We start from the raw sequence: 16,219 nt of genomic DNA, 5'->3' as shown, positions 1-16,219 counted from the left end.
GTCTTGGGACCTGTTCTACATTGTACTATCCCTGTGGCATTTGGATGGACGCAAGCACCGCTCACCTGATGTGTTTTGGCTAATTGTTTTCACCTGCATACCACACTATCAAACTGTGACCGCGACATGTCTCAGGGATCGGTTGTCGCCAATAACGGAGCACAAAGTTGAATATAATCCACCAATTTATTTCGTGATAAGGGATTGGGTCCGGTGAGGGAAGGGAAAACAAGAAAGTCAGGAAGAGAACGTAAGGGTCGTAGGTGTGAGAACTGTTGTTCGTTGGTTGTCGGCGTAGCTGACGTCTAATTGCGGGACTCTTGATCTTTAATCCAGGGACAGCGGTATGTAGAGGCAGTCGTCTTAACTCGCGTAGTTCCTCTCGCTCGGGACCAGCGTCAGCAAGGTAATGACCCAAAAAAAAAACAAAGGACAGGTTCAGTTCTTTTGGACTCGGCCCTTCTAACTGACCCAAGGGAAGGTAGTGAGGGAGGGGGTTCACCACGGTGTCTTCCGGTCTATCGGTGTGGACGGGGAAGTGCTCGTGAGGTTTGAGGGTGAAGGTTAAAGCAGGGATGCAGCTTTTAATATCGGGGATTGTTTACGCTCCTTTTTCCTTGCATTGCCCTAGTCTGCCTCCCGACCCAGCCCGCCACACGACTCCGTACCTGAGAGAGCCACACCTCTCCAGAGGTGCGGCTGGGCGATACGCGGGATCGTTGGCCTCCAGGCTCTCCTTCCTCCGTTTGCAGTCCGCACTCCGGTTCTCCTCGCTCGTCTTCTTCCTGCGTTCCTCCGTCTCCTTTTGCCGCTTCCTTCGTCCTCTCGGCTTCCGGGTTTCCCGACTGTCTGTGTTCTCCTCCCCTTTTTCTGTCTCGCTTCCACGATCCGATAGGTTCTTCTTCCGTCTCGTCATCTGCGGGGGCGTGGTCTTCCCATGCAGACGTCCAGTTAAAGGGACCGGCACCTTCACTGATTTCATCCGGCATCCACACGTCTCTATGCATAGAAGTTGGGGAGGCCTGCGGTAAATGAGACAAAGCAATGTTTTCACGGGTGGGAGCCCACCAGTCTTCGGGTTCCCCGTTCTCGTTCTGGGCGGCCTGAGGGGGTTCAGATGTATCCCGGTGACACAAACACACTCCATTTCAGATCAATATCCTTTGCCATTCCACTGCAGCAGAACATTGTTCCTGAGCACTTTTACAGTGAAGTCAGGTGTTTTGTTGGCCTTCTCTGTTTCTTGTTCATTTTGTTTCATTTTCTAATTATCTTGTGGGTTGTTAAAATCATTTTAGTTTATTTTTTCACAAGCACCTCCTGCCATTTCACCCCAGCTTCCCTGAGTGAGGAGGCTATTCACCTCTTATGCAGCATCTCTGTAGGCCAGACTGTGATAGTGAATGGCATCCTGCGCCAAAACTGCCCAATGCAACAAATGGCTGCATTTCTGGATGCCGTTCATAGTTCAATGACTGGCATGCAGATATTGCTTGCCAAAATTGCAGCCTCCTCACTCACCCCAGCCTCCCAACCAGCCCAACCTTCTGCCCCAACTCAAGTCCCTTCCTCAACCCCAATCCAAACTCCATCCCCAATCCCAAATACACTCTTTGCAGGCATGCACTACACCAGACACAAGCAGCACAATCAGACACACCCATAAACACAAACACACAAAGAAACACAGCTACACAAACAACATACACACACTAATGAAAGTACACCCACAAGAATAATATCCACCACCACACCCACAAACACACCAACCAACCATCACTAACATAATTAATTTATAATTTACTCATTATTAAAACTGTTAATGAGGAATATGCGAAATACATATTCTTACTCACATTTATGTCAGAAACTACTACCGTTTTTTTTAAATTACATATTTGTGCAGTCCAAACATTAGTAATAAAAACTTATCCAGTATTGGGGTATCTTTCATAGATTCATATGCCTGAATCATTCCCCGTCGCCAAGGCGGGAGTTCCACGGTAAAATACAAAAGCAGTGCCTAAGTAAGTAATAGTAGTGGGCTAAAAGAAAGGCAGAGGCCTAAAACTTAGTAGCCTATCTACAACACTATACAAAAAGAACTAAAAAATAGTTCCAACCAATCAGCTACCAGCACCCTCTAGAACCTTCCCTGCAGAGGCAGTTCAACTCAGATTTTCACCGCACGTCGTGTGGAAAGGAGTCTCCCTGAGTGCCTACCTAGTTCTTCACTTTTGTCTTCAGAATGTCTGATAAGAAGGCTCTTTTTAGACCTTGCAGGACCTGTGAGAAGAAGAGGGTCCGTGTGGACGACCAACATGAAGATTGTATCTACTGCCTACATCCTAAACATGTTGTTAAGGATTGTAGAATTTGCCGGACCTTCCCTGCTAAGACTCTAATGGACAGGGAGGCAAGGCTGCTTTTATGGTTGAAATCTTCCTCGACTGAGGAGGATGATAGGGCCTCAATGTCTAGCAAAAGGGCTAGATCGCATGACAGCTCTTCCAGTGAGGGAAGAAAACATCACAAGGCTTACTCCAGTATTGGAACTTTCATAGATTCCCATAGCTTGTATCATTCTCCGTTGTCGGAATGGGAGTCTCGGTAAATAAAAAATAACATAGCAGTAGGTACAAAAAAGAAGAAAAGGCCTTGGCCTCATTTCATTTTGTAGCATATCCACCTCTTTTTGTAAAAGAGACCAAAATAATGCAACAACCAATCAGAATAGCCTCACCCAACAGAACCTTCCTGAAAGAACCTCAGAGCCTTAGAGTTTCTACTGCACGTTGTGCTTAGGGAGTCTCCTTTGGGGTCTGCTCACTTCAACTCTATTCTCTTGTTTTTCAGCAGTTTTTGCATTAGAATTGTTTGATATTTCTTTTGGAATGTCTGACAATGAGAAAAAAAGCCCTTTTTAAGGCTTGTTCCACCTGTGGCAAGAAAAGGTTGTATGTGGAGGACAGGCATAAGGACTGCATCTACTGCCTGTATACGGACCACAAGGCACCGGACTGCAAGATCTGCCGCACCTTTTCCACAAAGACTCTCAGGGACCGTGAGGGTCGCCTTCTCACCTGGCTCCACAAGCTGAAGTCGAGAAAGGAAACACTGTCAAGCGACAGCGAAGATTCGTCATCTGCCACTTCGTCCAGAAGGTCAGTGAAGAGGGGTAGGGCTTCCCCTTCTCCATCTACAGACCGTCACGCAAAGGCTTCAAAAAAGACCCCTCGTGAGTCTGAGAGCCGGAGTCCTAGCAAATCTCCTCACCATGGTGCAAAGGAGAGGGAAGGACTACCTTCAGAAGGAGTAGTGGCAAAGTCTGATAAACCTTTTAAAAAGCCTTCTTCTGTGTCATCTGGGAAGTCTGACAAGAATAGTCAATCGTCGACGAAGCTGCGAAAGACTCCGTCGACGAAGGTTTCAAAGGTACAAGTTAAAACAGTGCCACCGTCGACGGGCTCGTCGACAGTGCCTTCAAGTCTCCATCCGTCGACGCTGGTGTCGACGGGCTCGTCGACGACGATGACAATTCCTTCAACGTCGACGAAGGTGTCAGCGAAGGTGTCGACGACGATAGCTGCAACGACGATGACGTCGACAAAAGCTTTAACAATGACGACGGTGACGACGACGACAGCGGGAGTGTCGACGGTCTCATCGATGCCGGTGTCGACGACGCCCATCTCATCGTCAACGATCTGCACGTCATCAGTGGGTCTTCCGTCCACGACCTCCTCGACGACTATTTCTTTTTCTTCTTCCCGTCGACGGTACCGCCGCCGACGTCTTCGTCGACGGAGTAAATCACTATTTCTTTGAAGAGAATCACACCGGACATGACTTCTCCAAGAAGGGTTACCCCTCTGCCTCCCGCGCTGTTGCTGGAGGAGGGAGACGATTCTGAGGGTGAAGATGATTCTTTTGTCTATGCTAATAGCCCCTCACAGCTTCTAGTCAAGTGCCAGGACACTGATTCTGAAGGTGAATACCTTCATGGGCATATCATCACGCTTTTCAACGTCAGGAAGACACTAGACAGGAGATGGTTTCTGTACCTTCTTCCCTCTTGATGGATCTTCAAGACATGTTGCTGGACTATAGGAGGAGATTCTCCCAGCCACCTCCTCCTTCACTTCCTTTGACGCAGACTGTTTCTGCACCGCCAGCACGTCGACGTTGAAGGAATTGTCATCGTCATCGACGAGCCAGTGGACACCAGCGTCGACAGATGGAGACTTGAAGGCTCGTCGACGGTGGCACTGTTTTAACTTGTACCTTTGAAACCTTCGTCGACGGAGTCTTTCGCAGCGTTGTCGACGATTGACTATTCTTGTCAGACTTCTCAGATGACAGAGAAGAAGGCTTTTTAAAAGGTTTATCAGACTTTGCCACTGCTCCTTCTGAAGGTAGTCCTTCCCTCTCCTTTGCACCATGGTGAGGAGATTTGCTAGGACTCCGGCTCTCAGACTCACGGGGGGTCTTTTTTTAGGCTTTGCGTGACGGTCTGTAGATGGAGAAGGGGGAGCCCTACCCCTCATCACTGACCTTCTGGACGAAGTGGCAGATGACGAATCTTCGCTGTCGCTTGACAGTGTTTCCTTTCTCGACTTCAGCTTGTGGAGCCAGGTGAGAAGGCGACCCTCACGGTCCCTGAGAGTCTTTGCGGAAAAGGTGCGGCAGATCTTGCAGTCCGGTACCTTGTGGTCCGTATACAGGCAGTAGATGCAGTCTTTATGCCTGTCCTCCACATACAACCTTTTCTTGCCACAGGTGGAACAAGCCTTAAAAAGGGCTTTTTTTCTCTTTGTCAGACATTCCAAAAGAAATATCAAACAATTCTAATGCAAAAACTGCTGAAAAACAAGAGAATAGAGCTGAAAGGAGCAGAGCCCAAAGGAGACTCCCTAAGCACAACGTGCAGTAGAAACTCTAAGGCTCTGAGGTTCTCTCAGGAAGGTTCTGTGGGGTGAGGCTATTCTGATTGGTTGTTGCATTATTTTGGTCTCTTTTACAAAAAGAGGTCGATATGCTACAAAATGAGATGAGGCCTAGGCCTTTTCTTCTTTTTTGTACCTACTGCTATGTTATTTTTTATTTACCGAGACTCCCATTCCGACGACGGGGAATGATACAAGCTATGGGAATCTATGAAAGTTACCAATACTGGAGAACCAAAGCTACAGGTAAGTAACTTGTTTTCTTCTCATGAAGTTTCTGACCATTCACAGAGGTCACTAAAATTTCCTCTGGGTCAACGCTGTCTTCGCCCTCTGAGGTATCTAAAAGACCTTCAGCCTCTAAAACAGTGAGTAAAACCCAGGTGAAGACTCTTACTCTGGTTTCCTCTCATAAGGTTTCTGTGACTTCTGCTGCCCCTCTGTCGACGGCTACAGTCTCCACTACGGCCATCTCTTCACCTGTTGTGTCTTCCAAGATCTCTACTACGTCTAAAAAGCCTGTTTTGAAAAATTCGCCGATGAAGGGTTCATCTTCTAAGTCTCCGTCGACGACCACGTCAACGTCGAGCTAGTCGACGAAGGTCCCATTGACGACAAAGGTACTTCTATCTCTAACATCTGCCTCATTGACGTCGACGTCGACCGCGTCGACGACGATGATCCCGTCGACGACTCCTTCAGTGAACCCGTCGACGACGATTCCATCGACGAAGAGCTCGTCGACGAAGAGCTCGTCGACGAAGAGCCAGTCGACAAAGAGCCAGTCGACAAAGAGCCAGTCGACAAAGAGCCAGTCGACAAAGAGCCAGTCGACAAAGAGCCAGTCGACAAAGAGCCCGTCGACGAAGAGCCCGTCGACGACGATCCCGTCGACGAAGAGCCCGTCGACGTCAGCCCCAGTCTACGTCAGCCCCATCAACGTCAGTCCCGTCGTTGAAGAGCACATCGACTACCATCCTGTCGACGACGAAGAACCTGTTGACGACGAGTTTGTCGAGGGCGATTCCACCAGTTTCTCAAACTACGCCTATTTCTTATACTCAGTTTCAACTAAAGACTTATCATAGACAGGATTACAGCAAGATATCTCCTCTTCTGCCATCTCATATCCTAGAGACTTATGTAGAGGATGAGGACTTTGATGAGGAAGATGATGAGGGACCGTTCGGCATAGCTCGGCACCCCTCGGAACTTCACATAAAATGCCAAGATGACGATGAGGAAGAGGATTACCAGGAACACTATTACCAGGAAGGCCTCTCTACAGCACATCAGATACCCCAGAAGGGATTGGGATCATAGAGAGACGAGTCATTTTCCTCCTATACTCATACAAGATCTCCAGGCCATGCTGGCGGATTACCGTCAACGGTTTCCCCCACAACAAGCTGTCCCTAACATACCACCTTTACCTTCTGAAGTGCCAAACTCACTACCGCTGAAGGAGGTTCCTAATTCGCCGCCTCACCCTTCTGGCTCAGTACCACAATCACACCATGATACTTCTTCCTCGGATGAGGAAGAGGTCGAGGAGGGTGAATTGCCTGATAAAGATACTAGTGTGGATCCTTGGGATGATTATATCATACCAATACCTTCTCCACCCATTCCTCAGTCTTTGGATTCTCCCCCTGAGGATATTGGCGGTTTTTACAACCTGATGCAACGTGCTGCAACCAGATTTCAATTGCCAGTCACAGTAGAACACACGGATTGCTTCTTACATGACTTTAAAGAAGAGTACAGGAAGGTCACCAGAGCGATTCCCATCATTGATTATATTTGGAATGAAGGGATAAAAATTATGAAGACGCCTGCCTCTATACTGGCTGTCCTCCCTCGCATTGACAAAGTACCGTGCTCCTCCGAAAACTCCGTCTTGTCTGATTGGTCATCCCTGACCAGATTCAGTAATATCACATGCCTCCCAGCAAAGATCCAAAAATACAGCTACGCCAATATCAACGCCGCCGGATAAGGAAGGACGGAGGTTGGACCTTATAGGTAAAACATTCTCCACTATGGCAGCAGTCTCCATTAAAGCAGCGAATTCTTTGGCCACACTCGGTCGTTATGACCGCCAGATGTGGTCATATTTGTCGGAATTTATGGACCTCATCCCTGAGGACCGTAAACAAGATGCAAAGAAGATACTTTTGGAGGGAGAACGAGCCGCATCTGAGATCATAGACTGCGCTCTGGATATCGCTAGCACCAACTTTAGACAGCTCGCTGGTGCTGCAGTAGTTAGACGCCAAGGATGGCTTAAAGCAACATCTTTTAGGCCAGAAGTACAAACAAAAATTTTAGACATGGCCTATGATGGTGATTCCTTATTCGGAAAACACATAGATGCGGCCCTCCTTGCTATAAAGACGGATACCGATACGGCTAAATCGTTGGCTGCTCTTCAATATAGGCGTGGATCTTTCCGAGGTGCAAGAGGTCGTGGCTTTGCATCAAGAGGAGGGTATCAAAATCAACAAAATAGACAATATCAGACACAGTATAGACAGCCTTACGGGCAATCATCTTACAGACAATCCTCCTCAACTAGTTTCTCTCGCCAGGGCGGATGAAAGCGATCGAACAATCAGGGTCGCGATGCCAACAGAAAACAATGAGTTACGCAGGACTCCAGTCATCCCTCCCTCCCCGTGGGCGCAAAAATTTCAGCTTTTGCCCACAAGTGGCAACAGATCACTTCGGTTTGATGGGTTCTCGACCTAGTCAACAACGGTCACACCCTGGAATTCATCAAACAACCACCTACTACCCCGCCCAGGGGTCCCACTCCCCCTCGTCTTCACTTACTGTTCAAAGAAGCCTTAAAAATGCTCTGCAAAAATGCAATAGAGAAGGTTCCATCATCTCAAAAGGGGACCGGGTTCTATTCTCGCTTCTTCCTCGTCAAGAAAAAATCAGGAGAGTGGCGCCCGATTCTGGACCTCCGCAAACTCAACAAATTTCGGAAGAAACAGAGTTTCTGGATGGTTACACTTGCCAAAGTTTTGAGCTGCCTAAACAAAGGGGATTTTATGGCTTCTCTAGATCTGGAGGACACGTACTTTCACATCCCTATACATCCCAAACATCGCAAATACCTTCGATTCACAGTGGCTGGCGTCCACTATCAGTTCAAGGTGCTTCCGTTCGGACTGAAATTGGCACCAAGGATCTTCACGAAATGTCTCGCACCAGTGGCAGCGACTCTGAGATCTCAAGCAATACAAGTGTTTCCTTATCTAGATGATTGGTTGCTCAAGGGTCCTTCAGAGCAGGCAACCAATGCTATCTCAGCATACCTACATCTCTTTTCAACGCTAGGCCTCACTCTCAACGAAAACAAGTCTCAGCTGCTTCCTCTTCAACTGATTCCTTTTCTGGGAGACATGCTGGACACCATACAGAGCAAAGCATTCTTGTCAAAAGACCACCAGCTGCGTCTGCAAAAATTGGCAATATCAATCACAAAAAGAAAGTCCGGTTCTGTCCGGATATTCGCTTCTCTTCTGGGGATGTGCTCATCTTCAATAAACCTTGTACCGTTAGCACGACTCAGAATGAGACCTCTGCAGGAGGAATTGCATCTGCAATGGCAGCAAGCCGTAGGGTCGTTTGACGACTCCAACAGGGTCACATCGCGCATGATAGACTCTCTGCATTGGTGGTCTCAGACGGCAAACTTGGCTCCGGGTCTTACTTTCCTACCAACTCCTCCAGAATTCGTTCTAACAGACGCTTCCATGGAGGGATGGGGAGGCCATCTTCAAGACTTGCAGATTCAAGGAAGATGGTCCCAAGAATACCGTCAACAGCATATCAACAGATTGGAGCTTCGCGCCATCTTTCTCTCTCTGCAAGCATTTCTCCCGAGGATTGCGGGCTCCTCAGTGCTGGTCCGTACCGACAATACGACCAGCATGTATTACATCAACAAACAAGGGGTAACGAGGTCACTGTTTCTTTTGCAGGAGGCTCAGGAACTGTGGGAGTGGGTTACAGCCCACAAGATAACCCTAAGAGCAGAGCACGTCAAGGGGCTTCAAAACACTTTGGCCTACACCCTGAGCAGGTCTCTCTCGGGCTGTCACGAATGGGAATTGGAGCAGAAGCAGGTGAACAGAATCTTCCAAGTTTGGGGCAAACCAGCACTGGATTTGTTTGCGACAAGAGAGAACAGGAAATGCCAATATTACGCCAGCAGTTTCCCTCAACAGGGATAAATCAATCAATCAATCAATCAGTCATTTGTAAAGCGAACTACATATCTGTGAGGGTCTCAAGGCGTGGGGGGAGGGGGGGGCGCTACTGATAGAACAGCCAGTTCTTGAGTGTTCTCCTGAAGGTCAGCAGGTCTTGGGTCTGTCATAGGCTCAGTGGGAGTGTGTTCCATGTTTTGGCAGCGAGGTGGGAGAAGGATCTCCCGCCGGTGGTAGTTCTTCGGATGCGCAGGACGGTGGCTAGTGAGAGGTCGGCGGAGCGTAGCTGGCGGTTGGGGATGTAGAGGGAGAGACGTCTGTTGAGGTAGGCAGGGCCGGTCTTGTGGAGTGCCTTGCGTGCGTGAATGAGGAGCTTGAAGGATATCCTCTTGTTGACAGGGAGCCAGTGCAGGTTTCTCAGATGGGGGGTGATGTGGCTGTGGCGTGGTACATCGAGGATCAGTCGTGCCGAGGCGTTTTGGATGCGTTGTAGTCGTTTGAGCTTGGTCGGGGCTCCCGCGTAGAGGGCGTTTCCGTAGTCGAGTCTGCTGCTGACGAGGGCCTGGGTGACTGTCTTTCTTGTATCTGTTGGGATCCATTTGTAGATCTTGCGGAGCATGCGGAGGGTGTTGAAGCAGGAGGAGGAGACGGCGTTGATTTGCTTGGTCATTGAAAGCGTTGAGTCGAGGATGATTCCCAGGTTGCGGGCGTGGTCTGTGGTTGTCGAGGCTGTCCCCAGTGCCGTCGGCCACCAGAAGTCGTCCCAGGCTGAAGGGTTGGAGCAGAGGAGGAGGACCTCCGTCTTGTCCGAGTTCAGCTTCAGGCGGCTGATCTTCATCCAGTCGGCGACGGCCTTCATTCCTTCATGGAGGTTGGCTTTGGCGGTGATGTGGTCCTTGGTGAGGGAGAGGATCAGTTGAGTGTCGTCGGAGATTATGTTGAGGTCGTGCTGTTGGGTGACGTGTGCAAGCGGGGTCATGTAGATGTTGAACAGTGTCGGGCTGAGGTAGGATCCCTGGGGTACGCCGCAGATGATCTCGGAGGCTTTGGATCGGAATGGGGGGAGGCGGACGCTCTGGGTTCTGCCTGAGATGAAGGATGTGGTCTATTCCAGAGCCTTGTCTCGGATCCCTGCGGCGTGGAGGTGTGCGCGTAGTGTGCGGTGGCAGACGGTGTCGAAGGCGGTGGAGAGGTCTAAGAGGATGAGTGCTGCGGTCTCACCGTTGTCCAGCAGGGTCTTGATGTCGTCGGTGGCGGCGATGAGGGCGGTCTCGGTGCTGTGGTTGCTGCGGAACCCTGACTGGGAAGGGTCCAAGATTCTGTTTTCTTCGAGGTATCTGGTTAGATGTCTGTTGACGATCTTCTCGATGACCTTGGCCGGGAACGGGAGCAGAGAGATGGGCTGGAAGTTCTTGAGGTCTCTTGGGTCTGCCTTGGGTTTTTTGAGTTGGGCGTTGATCTCGGCGTGTTTCAAGAGGGAATGCCCTGTCCATGCGATGGTCAGGGCTTTGTGCATACGCTTTTCCCCCAATACCTTTGATTCCTAAAGTGCTCCGCAAAATGAAGATGGAGGGTTGCCGTCTCATCCTGATTGCACCCCGTTGGCCAAGGCAATATTGGTTCCAGGAACTGCTTCTACTATCTCAGGACAATCCTATCCGTCTAGTACCAACACTCACGATGTTGTCAAGGGAGAGGGGTCAAATACTTCATCCAGATCCACAGTCACTGCGCTTGCACGCATGGCTCCTGATTTCTTAGAATTCCAAGATCTGAACATCTCACGGGACTGTCGTGAAATTCTGGCCAAATCTCGTGCCCAGAGTACAGTCAAAACTTATCGCTCAAAGTGGAAGCGATTTTGTCATTGGTGTGATGTGAATGATGTCCACCCTATCCAAGCTCCTGTGGAACACATTCTTCCTTATTTATTATCCCTGGCCAAAGCTGGCCTTGTGTTTTTATCAATTAATGTTCATCTTGCTGCGCTTTCCAGATTCAGGAAGAGTTCTAATAAAACTTCGCTCTGTTCCTCTTCGCTAGTCAAACAATTTATGAAAGGACTCTTTTGAGTTTTCCCTCCAATACGTGCACCTCCTCCAGAGTGGGAGTTAAACACAGTGTTGGCTCAATTAATGAGAAGACCATTTGAACCTATCCACAAAGCTGAGCTCGAGTTTCTCACATGGAAGGTTGCTATTTTGCTAGCCTTTACATTGGCTCGAAGGGTTAGTGAAATCCAAGCTTTCACTATCTCAGAACCCTTTTTGCATTTCTCTAGGGATTACGTAACTCTCCAGACAAATCCTAAATTCATCCCTAAAGTACCATCTCAATTTCACTTAAATGAACCCGTAAAGCTTAAAGTTTTCTTTCCGGATCCAGCCACGCCAGTGGAGAGAGCATTACACGCGATGTTAAACGTTGTCTCAAGTTTTATTTACAGAAGACTAAGGACATCAGGCGATCCAATCAATTGTTCGTAGCCTATGGTCAAGCCACTCTTGGGTCTGCTGTAACTAAGGCAACAATAGCCAGATGGCTGGCTTCTACAATTCATTTCTGTCATGACAAAGCCAACAAACCTTTACAAAGAAAGGTCAAAGGGCATTCTACCAGAACTATGGCAGCTTCTACTGCACTATTTGCCGGAGTAACATAGGAAAACATCTGTCGTGCTGCGACATGGAAGAATGTCCACACGTTCACGAAACACTACTGTCTGCAATCTGGTCTGCAGGACGATGCAGCTGTAGGACAAGCCGTTCTTCAACATCTTTTTCGCTAAGGTTTGACTTACGCTTTTATCTATACTGCACTGTTTCGTGTGATAAAAAAAAATAAAATCTATCTATCTATCTATCTATCTATCTATCTATCTATCTATCTATCTATCTATCTATCTATCTATCTATCTATCTATCTATCTATCTATCTATCTATCTATCTATCTATCTATCTATCTATCTATCTATCTATCTATCTATCTATCTATCTATCTATCTATCTTCGGTTTGCAGCCCAAGTTACGACGCTGGCGCTCAGATTCTAGGGGCGGTGCATTTCTTTTCCGGCAGAGCCACGCCGGTATCCATGCAGCAATTCTCGCTTTCCAGCGAAATTAAGACGCACTCACTTGTTTTCAGGATAAATTCAGGCGGATTTATTAAACATTTGCCATGCCCTACGCGTTTCGGTCAAACAACTCTGACCTTGTTCACGGGATTAGTGAAGTGCAGAGAAAAGTTCTAATTTTATTTCTATCTGCACACAGTTACTTCCTTTTTCGTATTTTGGTGCATTGTGGTTAATGTAGTGTATACATTTTATGTGGTGACATTAGTGAATTAGTGTGCTTTTCTCTTTTACATTTTGAGAGCAATATTTATTTATATTGTTCTTTCGGCAAATTTATGCATTTTGTCCGTATACTTGTTTATTTATTCATTTGTAAATCTGATTTCATGCTCCTTAGTGAGCTGTTTACATTTCTTCCTGATTCTGGTATCATGCATGATTTTTGTTCATATTTTGTTTCCAATTCCTGTTCATTAGTGAGTTTTATTCCTTTTGATGTTTCATTTGAGGCACTGGGATGGGTTTCAAAGATGTACATAAAGTTCTTCGTCCTGATTAGGACCCCACGGATTTAAGGTTCTGAAGGTGAGTATGTGTCTTGATTCCTTTTGACGCAAAGTCCTTTCGCGATTTCCTCCCCTTTCCGAGTGTGGTATTTGTTCTATGGCCCAAAATTTGAGACATTCCCATTGACTATCATGTTCTTTCTCCATGTGTTATTGCTATTGCGTTTGAACGATTCTTGTGTATGGTGGCTCGAATGTGCTCAATTATTCTTTTCTTAACCTCAAAGATGGTGCTTCCGATGTAACGTAGCTTGCATGGGCATTCCACCATGTAGATGACATAATTGCTTTTGCAAGTGAGATGTTGCTTGATCTTCCATTTAGTACCCTTTTGGATATCCAGTTCTTTCGTATGTTTTGCAATTTTGCGCGCCTTGCATTGTTTGCATGGCCAATAGCCTTCTCTTTGTAGCCATGTTGTTGTTTGAATTTCTTTGAAATGGCTATGCGTGATTTTGTCAGCAATATTTCTTGCTCTCCGATATGTTACATTTGGGTGGTCTCCCATGATTTTTGCCAATGATGGGTCAAGTTGTAGGATATTCCAGTGTTTTTTGATGATCTTGATTAAATGTTTATTTTCCACACTATGTGTTGTGATGAGTCTTATTATTTGCTGTTTGGAGGGTTCTTCTTTCAGTTTAGTCTTTTTCAATATATCCATTCGTTGTTGGTTTGTTACTCTGCAGGCTTTTTACAATTACTTTGGTCGGATATTTCAGTTTTTTAAATCCTTCAATTGCTTGTTGGCTGTGTTTCTTGAATTCATTATCCGCAGAGCAATTCCTCCTAAGTCTAAGGAATTCTCCATAGGGAATACTCCATTTTAAAGTATCTTGGTGGAAACTTTCCCCATGTTATATCGCATTGGTGGATGTTTTTTTACGATGTAGTGTTGTGTGGAGCATGTTGTTTTCCACATAGATGTTAGTGTCGAGGAAAGTTACTTGTTTCGCACTAATTTCAAAAGTAAATTGTAATTTTGATATGTTGTTATTTAATCGTGCAAAATAACTTTTGAATTCAAGTTCTGTGCCATCCCAGACAATTAGAAGGTCGTCTATAAAACGAAGCCAAAGAATGTTTTTTTCCAAAAACTCATCATTCTCTGTGGTCCAGGCCACCTGTTGTTCAAACCAACCCATGGTTTAACTTGCGTAGTTAGGAGAGAACGAAAAGCCCATGGCACATCCCTTTATTTGCTTAAAAATTTGTTTGTTGAATGTAAAGACATTATTGTTCAGGCATAAGGTGATCATTTCCATTAACATTGTGTTATGTTGGCAATATTCAATGTTTCTTTTGCCTAGGAAATATTTGCAAGCCTGGAGTCCAATTGTATGTTCAATGTTGGAATACAATGAGACTACATCCATTGTTATCAATTTAAAGGTGGGTTGCCATGTTACTCCTTCCAGTTTTTGTAAAAGGTCCGTGGTGTCTCGTAGATAGGAACGGAGATCTCTCACGAGTGGTGTCAAGAAGTGATCAATATAGTTGGAAATGGGTTCTAGTATGGATCCGTTTGCGGAGACTATGGGTCTCCCCGGAGGATTTACTTTGCTTTTATGTATTTTTGGTAGACAATAGAAGGTTGCCATTGTTGGATGTTCACACGTTAGATATTTTTGTTCTTCTGCGTTGATTAAACCTTTCTCCGACCATTTATATAAATGTTCTTTCAATTTATTTCCAATTTCTTTGGTAGGGTCTTTTGTTAATTGATGATAACATTCTTTGTCCATTAGTTGTCCATTAGTTGTCGATATGCTTCAGTCTTATAATCTATTTTATCCAGGACTATGATGTTGCCGCCTTTGTCCGCAGGTTTTATTTCGATGTTTGTGTCCTGCTGGAGATTATTTAATGCTTCCCTCTCTTTTATTGATAGATTATATTTTGCATGACTGGGTTTCAATTTGTATAGATCCTCTATTACAGCTTCGTGGAATAGATCCACTTTATTGCCTGCTGGTAAAGTAGGATAGAATCTTGATTTTGATTTAAGGCCGCTTTTTCCTGCTCCTATGGGCGGTTGTGATTTTTCTAACTCTCGTAAGACTGCTGTCTCTTGTGATAGTGATAGTGTTTCGGCTCCCATTGTCAATAAAGTTGTCAAGCCTTGAATGTCTTCAGCCTGAAGAATATTACATGAGGGTGTTTTCTCCACCGGATGATTTATTTCCATTTTATCTGTATGCATTTTGGCCAACTTTATTTTCCTTGTATATTTATATAAATCGATTCTAGTTTGAGCAATGTCTAAGTGAGCTGTTGGACAAAAGTTTAGACCTTTTCTGAGCACATTTTTTTCCGTGTCTGTTAAGATCTTTCCAGAGAGGTTAATCACATTGAGTTCTTGTGAGCTTAATGATGTTATTTCTTCGATTGTCTCAAACGGTCCTTTGTCCATGTGTCCGTTCTTGATTCCTCCCCTGCCCCTCTGGCCTCTTCTTGTCTTCCTCTTGTTCCTCTTGTTCCTCTTCCCCTGGAAATGGAGTATTCCCTATGGAGAATTCCTTAGACTTAGGAGGAATTGCTCTGCGGATAATGAATTCAAGAAACACAGCCAACAAGCAATTGAGAGATTTAAAAAACGGAAATATCCGACCAAAGTAATTGAAAAAAGCCTGCAGAGAGTAACAAACCAACAACGAATGAATATATTGAAAAAGACTAAACTGAAAGAAGAACCCTCCAAACAGCAAATAATAAGACTCATCACAACACACAGTGTGGAAAATAAACATTTAATCAAGATCATCAAAAAACACTGGAATATCCTACAACTTGACCCATCATTGGCAAAAATCATGGGAGACCACCCAAATGTAACATATCGGAGAGCAAGAAATATTGCTGACAAAATCACGCATAGCCATTTCAAAGAAATTCAAACAACAACATGGCTACAAAGAGAAGGCTTTTGGCCATGCAAACAATGCAAGGCGTGCAAAATTGCAAAACATACGAAAGAACTGGATACCCAAAAGGGTACTAAATGGAAGATCAAGCAACATCTCACTTGCAAAAGCAATTATGTCATCTACATGGTGGAATGCCCATGCAAGCTACGTTACATCGGAAGCACCATCTTTGAGGTTAAGAAAAGAATACTTGAGCACATTCGAGCCACCATACACAAGGATCGTTCAAACGCAATAGCCAAACACATGGAGAAAGAACATGATAGGAAGAAATGTAAACCGCTCACTAAGGAGCATGAAATCAGATACACAAATGAATAAATAAACAAGTATACGGACAAAATGCATACATTTACCGAAAGAACAATATAAATAAATATTGCTCTCAAAATGTAAAAGAGAAAAGCACACTAATTCACTAATGTCACCACATAAAATGTATACACTATATTAACCACAATGCACCAAAATACGAAACA

The 16,219-nt window shown here is 45.7% G+C and overlaps 1 protein-coding gene across 1 annotated transcript in view; it reads left to right on the top strand.

Moving 5' to 3' along the window:
* Positions 1-16,219, top strand: part of CFAP43 (cilia and flagella associated protein 43) — a 638,428-nt gene that overhangs the window by 102,541 nt on the left and 519,668 nt on the right. The gene's annotated exons all lie outside the window — the stretch shown is intronic.

This window comes from Triturus cristatus, chromosome 1_2 (assembly GCF_964204655.1).
Source record: "Triturus cristatus chromosome 1_2, aTriCri1.1, whole genome shotgun sequence".
Classification (NCBI taxonomy): domain Eukaryota; kingdom Metazoa; phylum Chordata; class Amphibia; order Caudata; family Salamandridae; genus Triturus; species Triturus cristatus.
The sequence above is the reverse complement of the archived record's forward strand: the minus strand, read 5'-3'. Positions and strand labels throughout refer to the sequence as shown.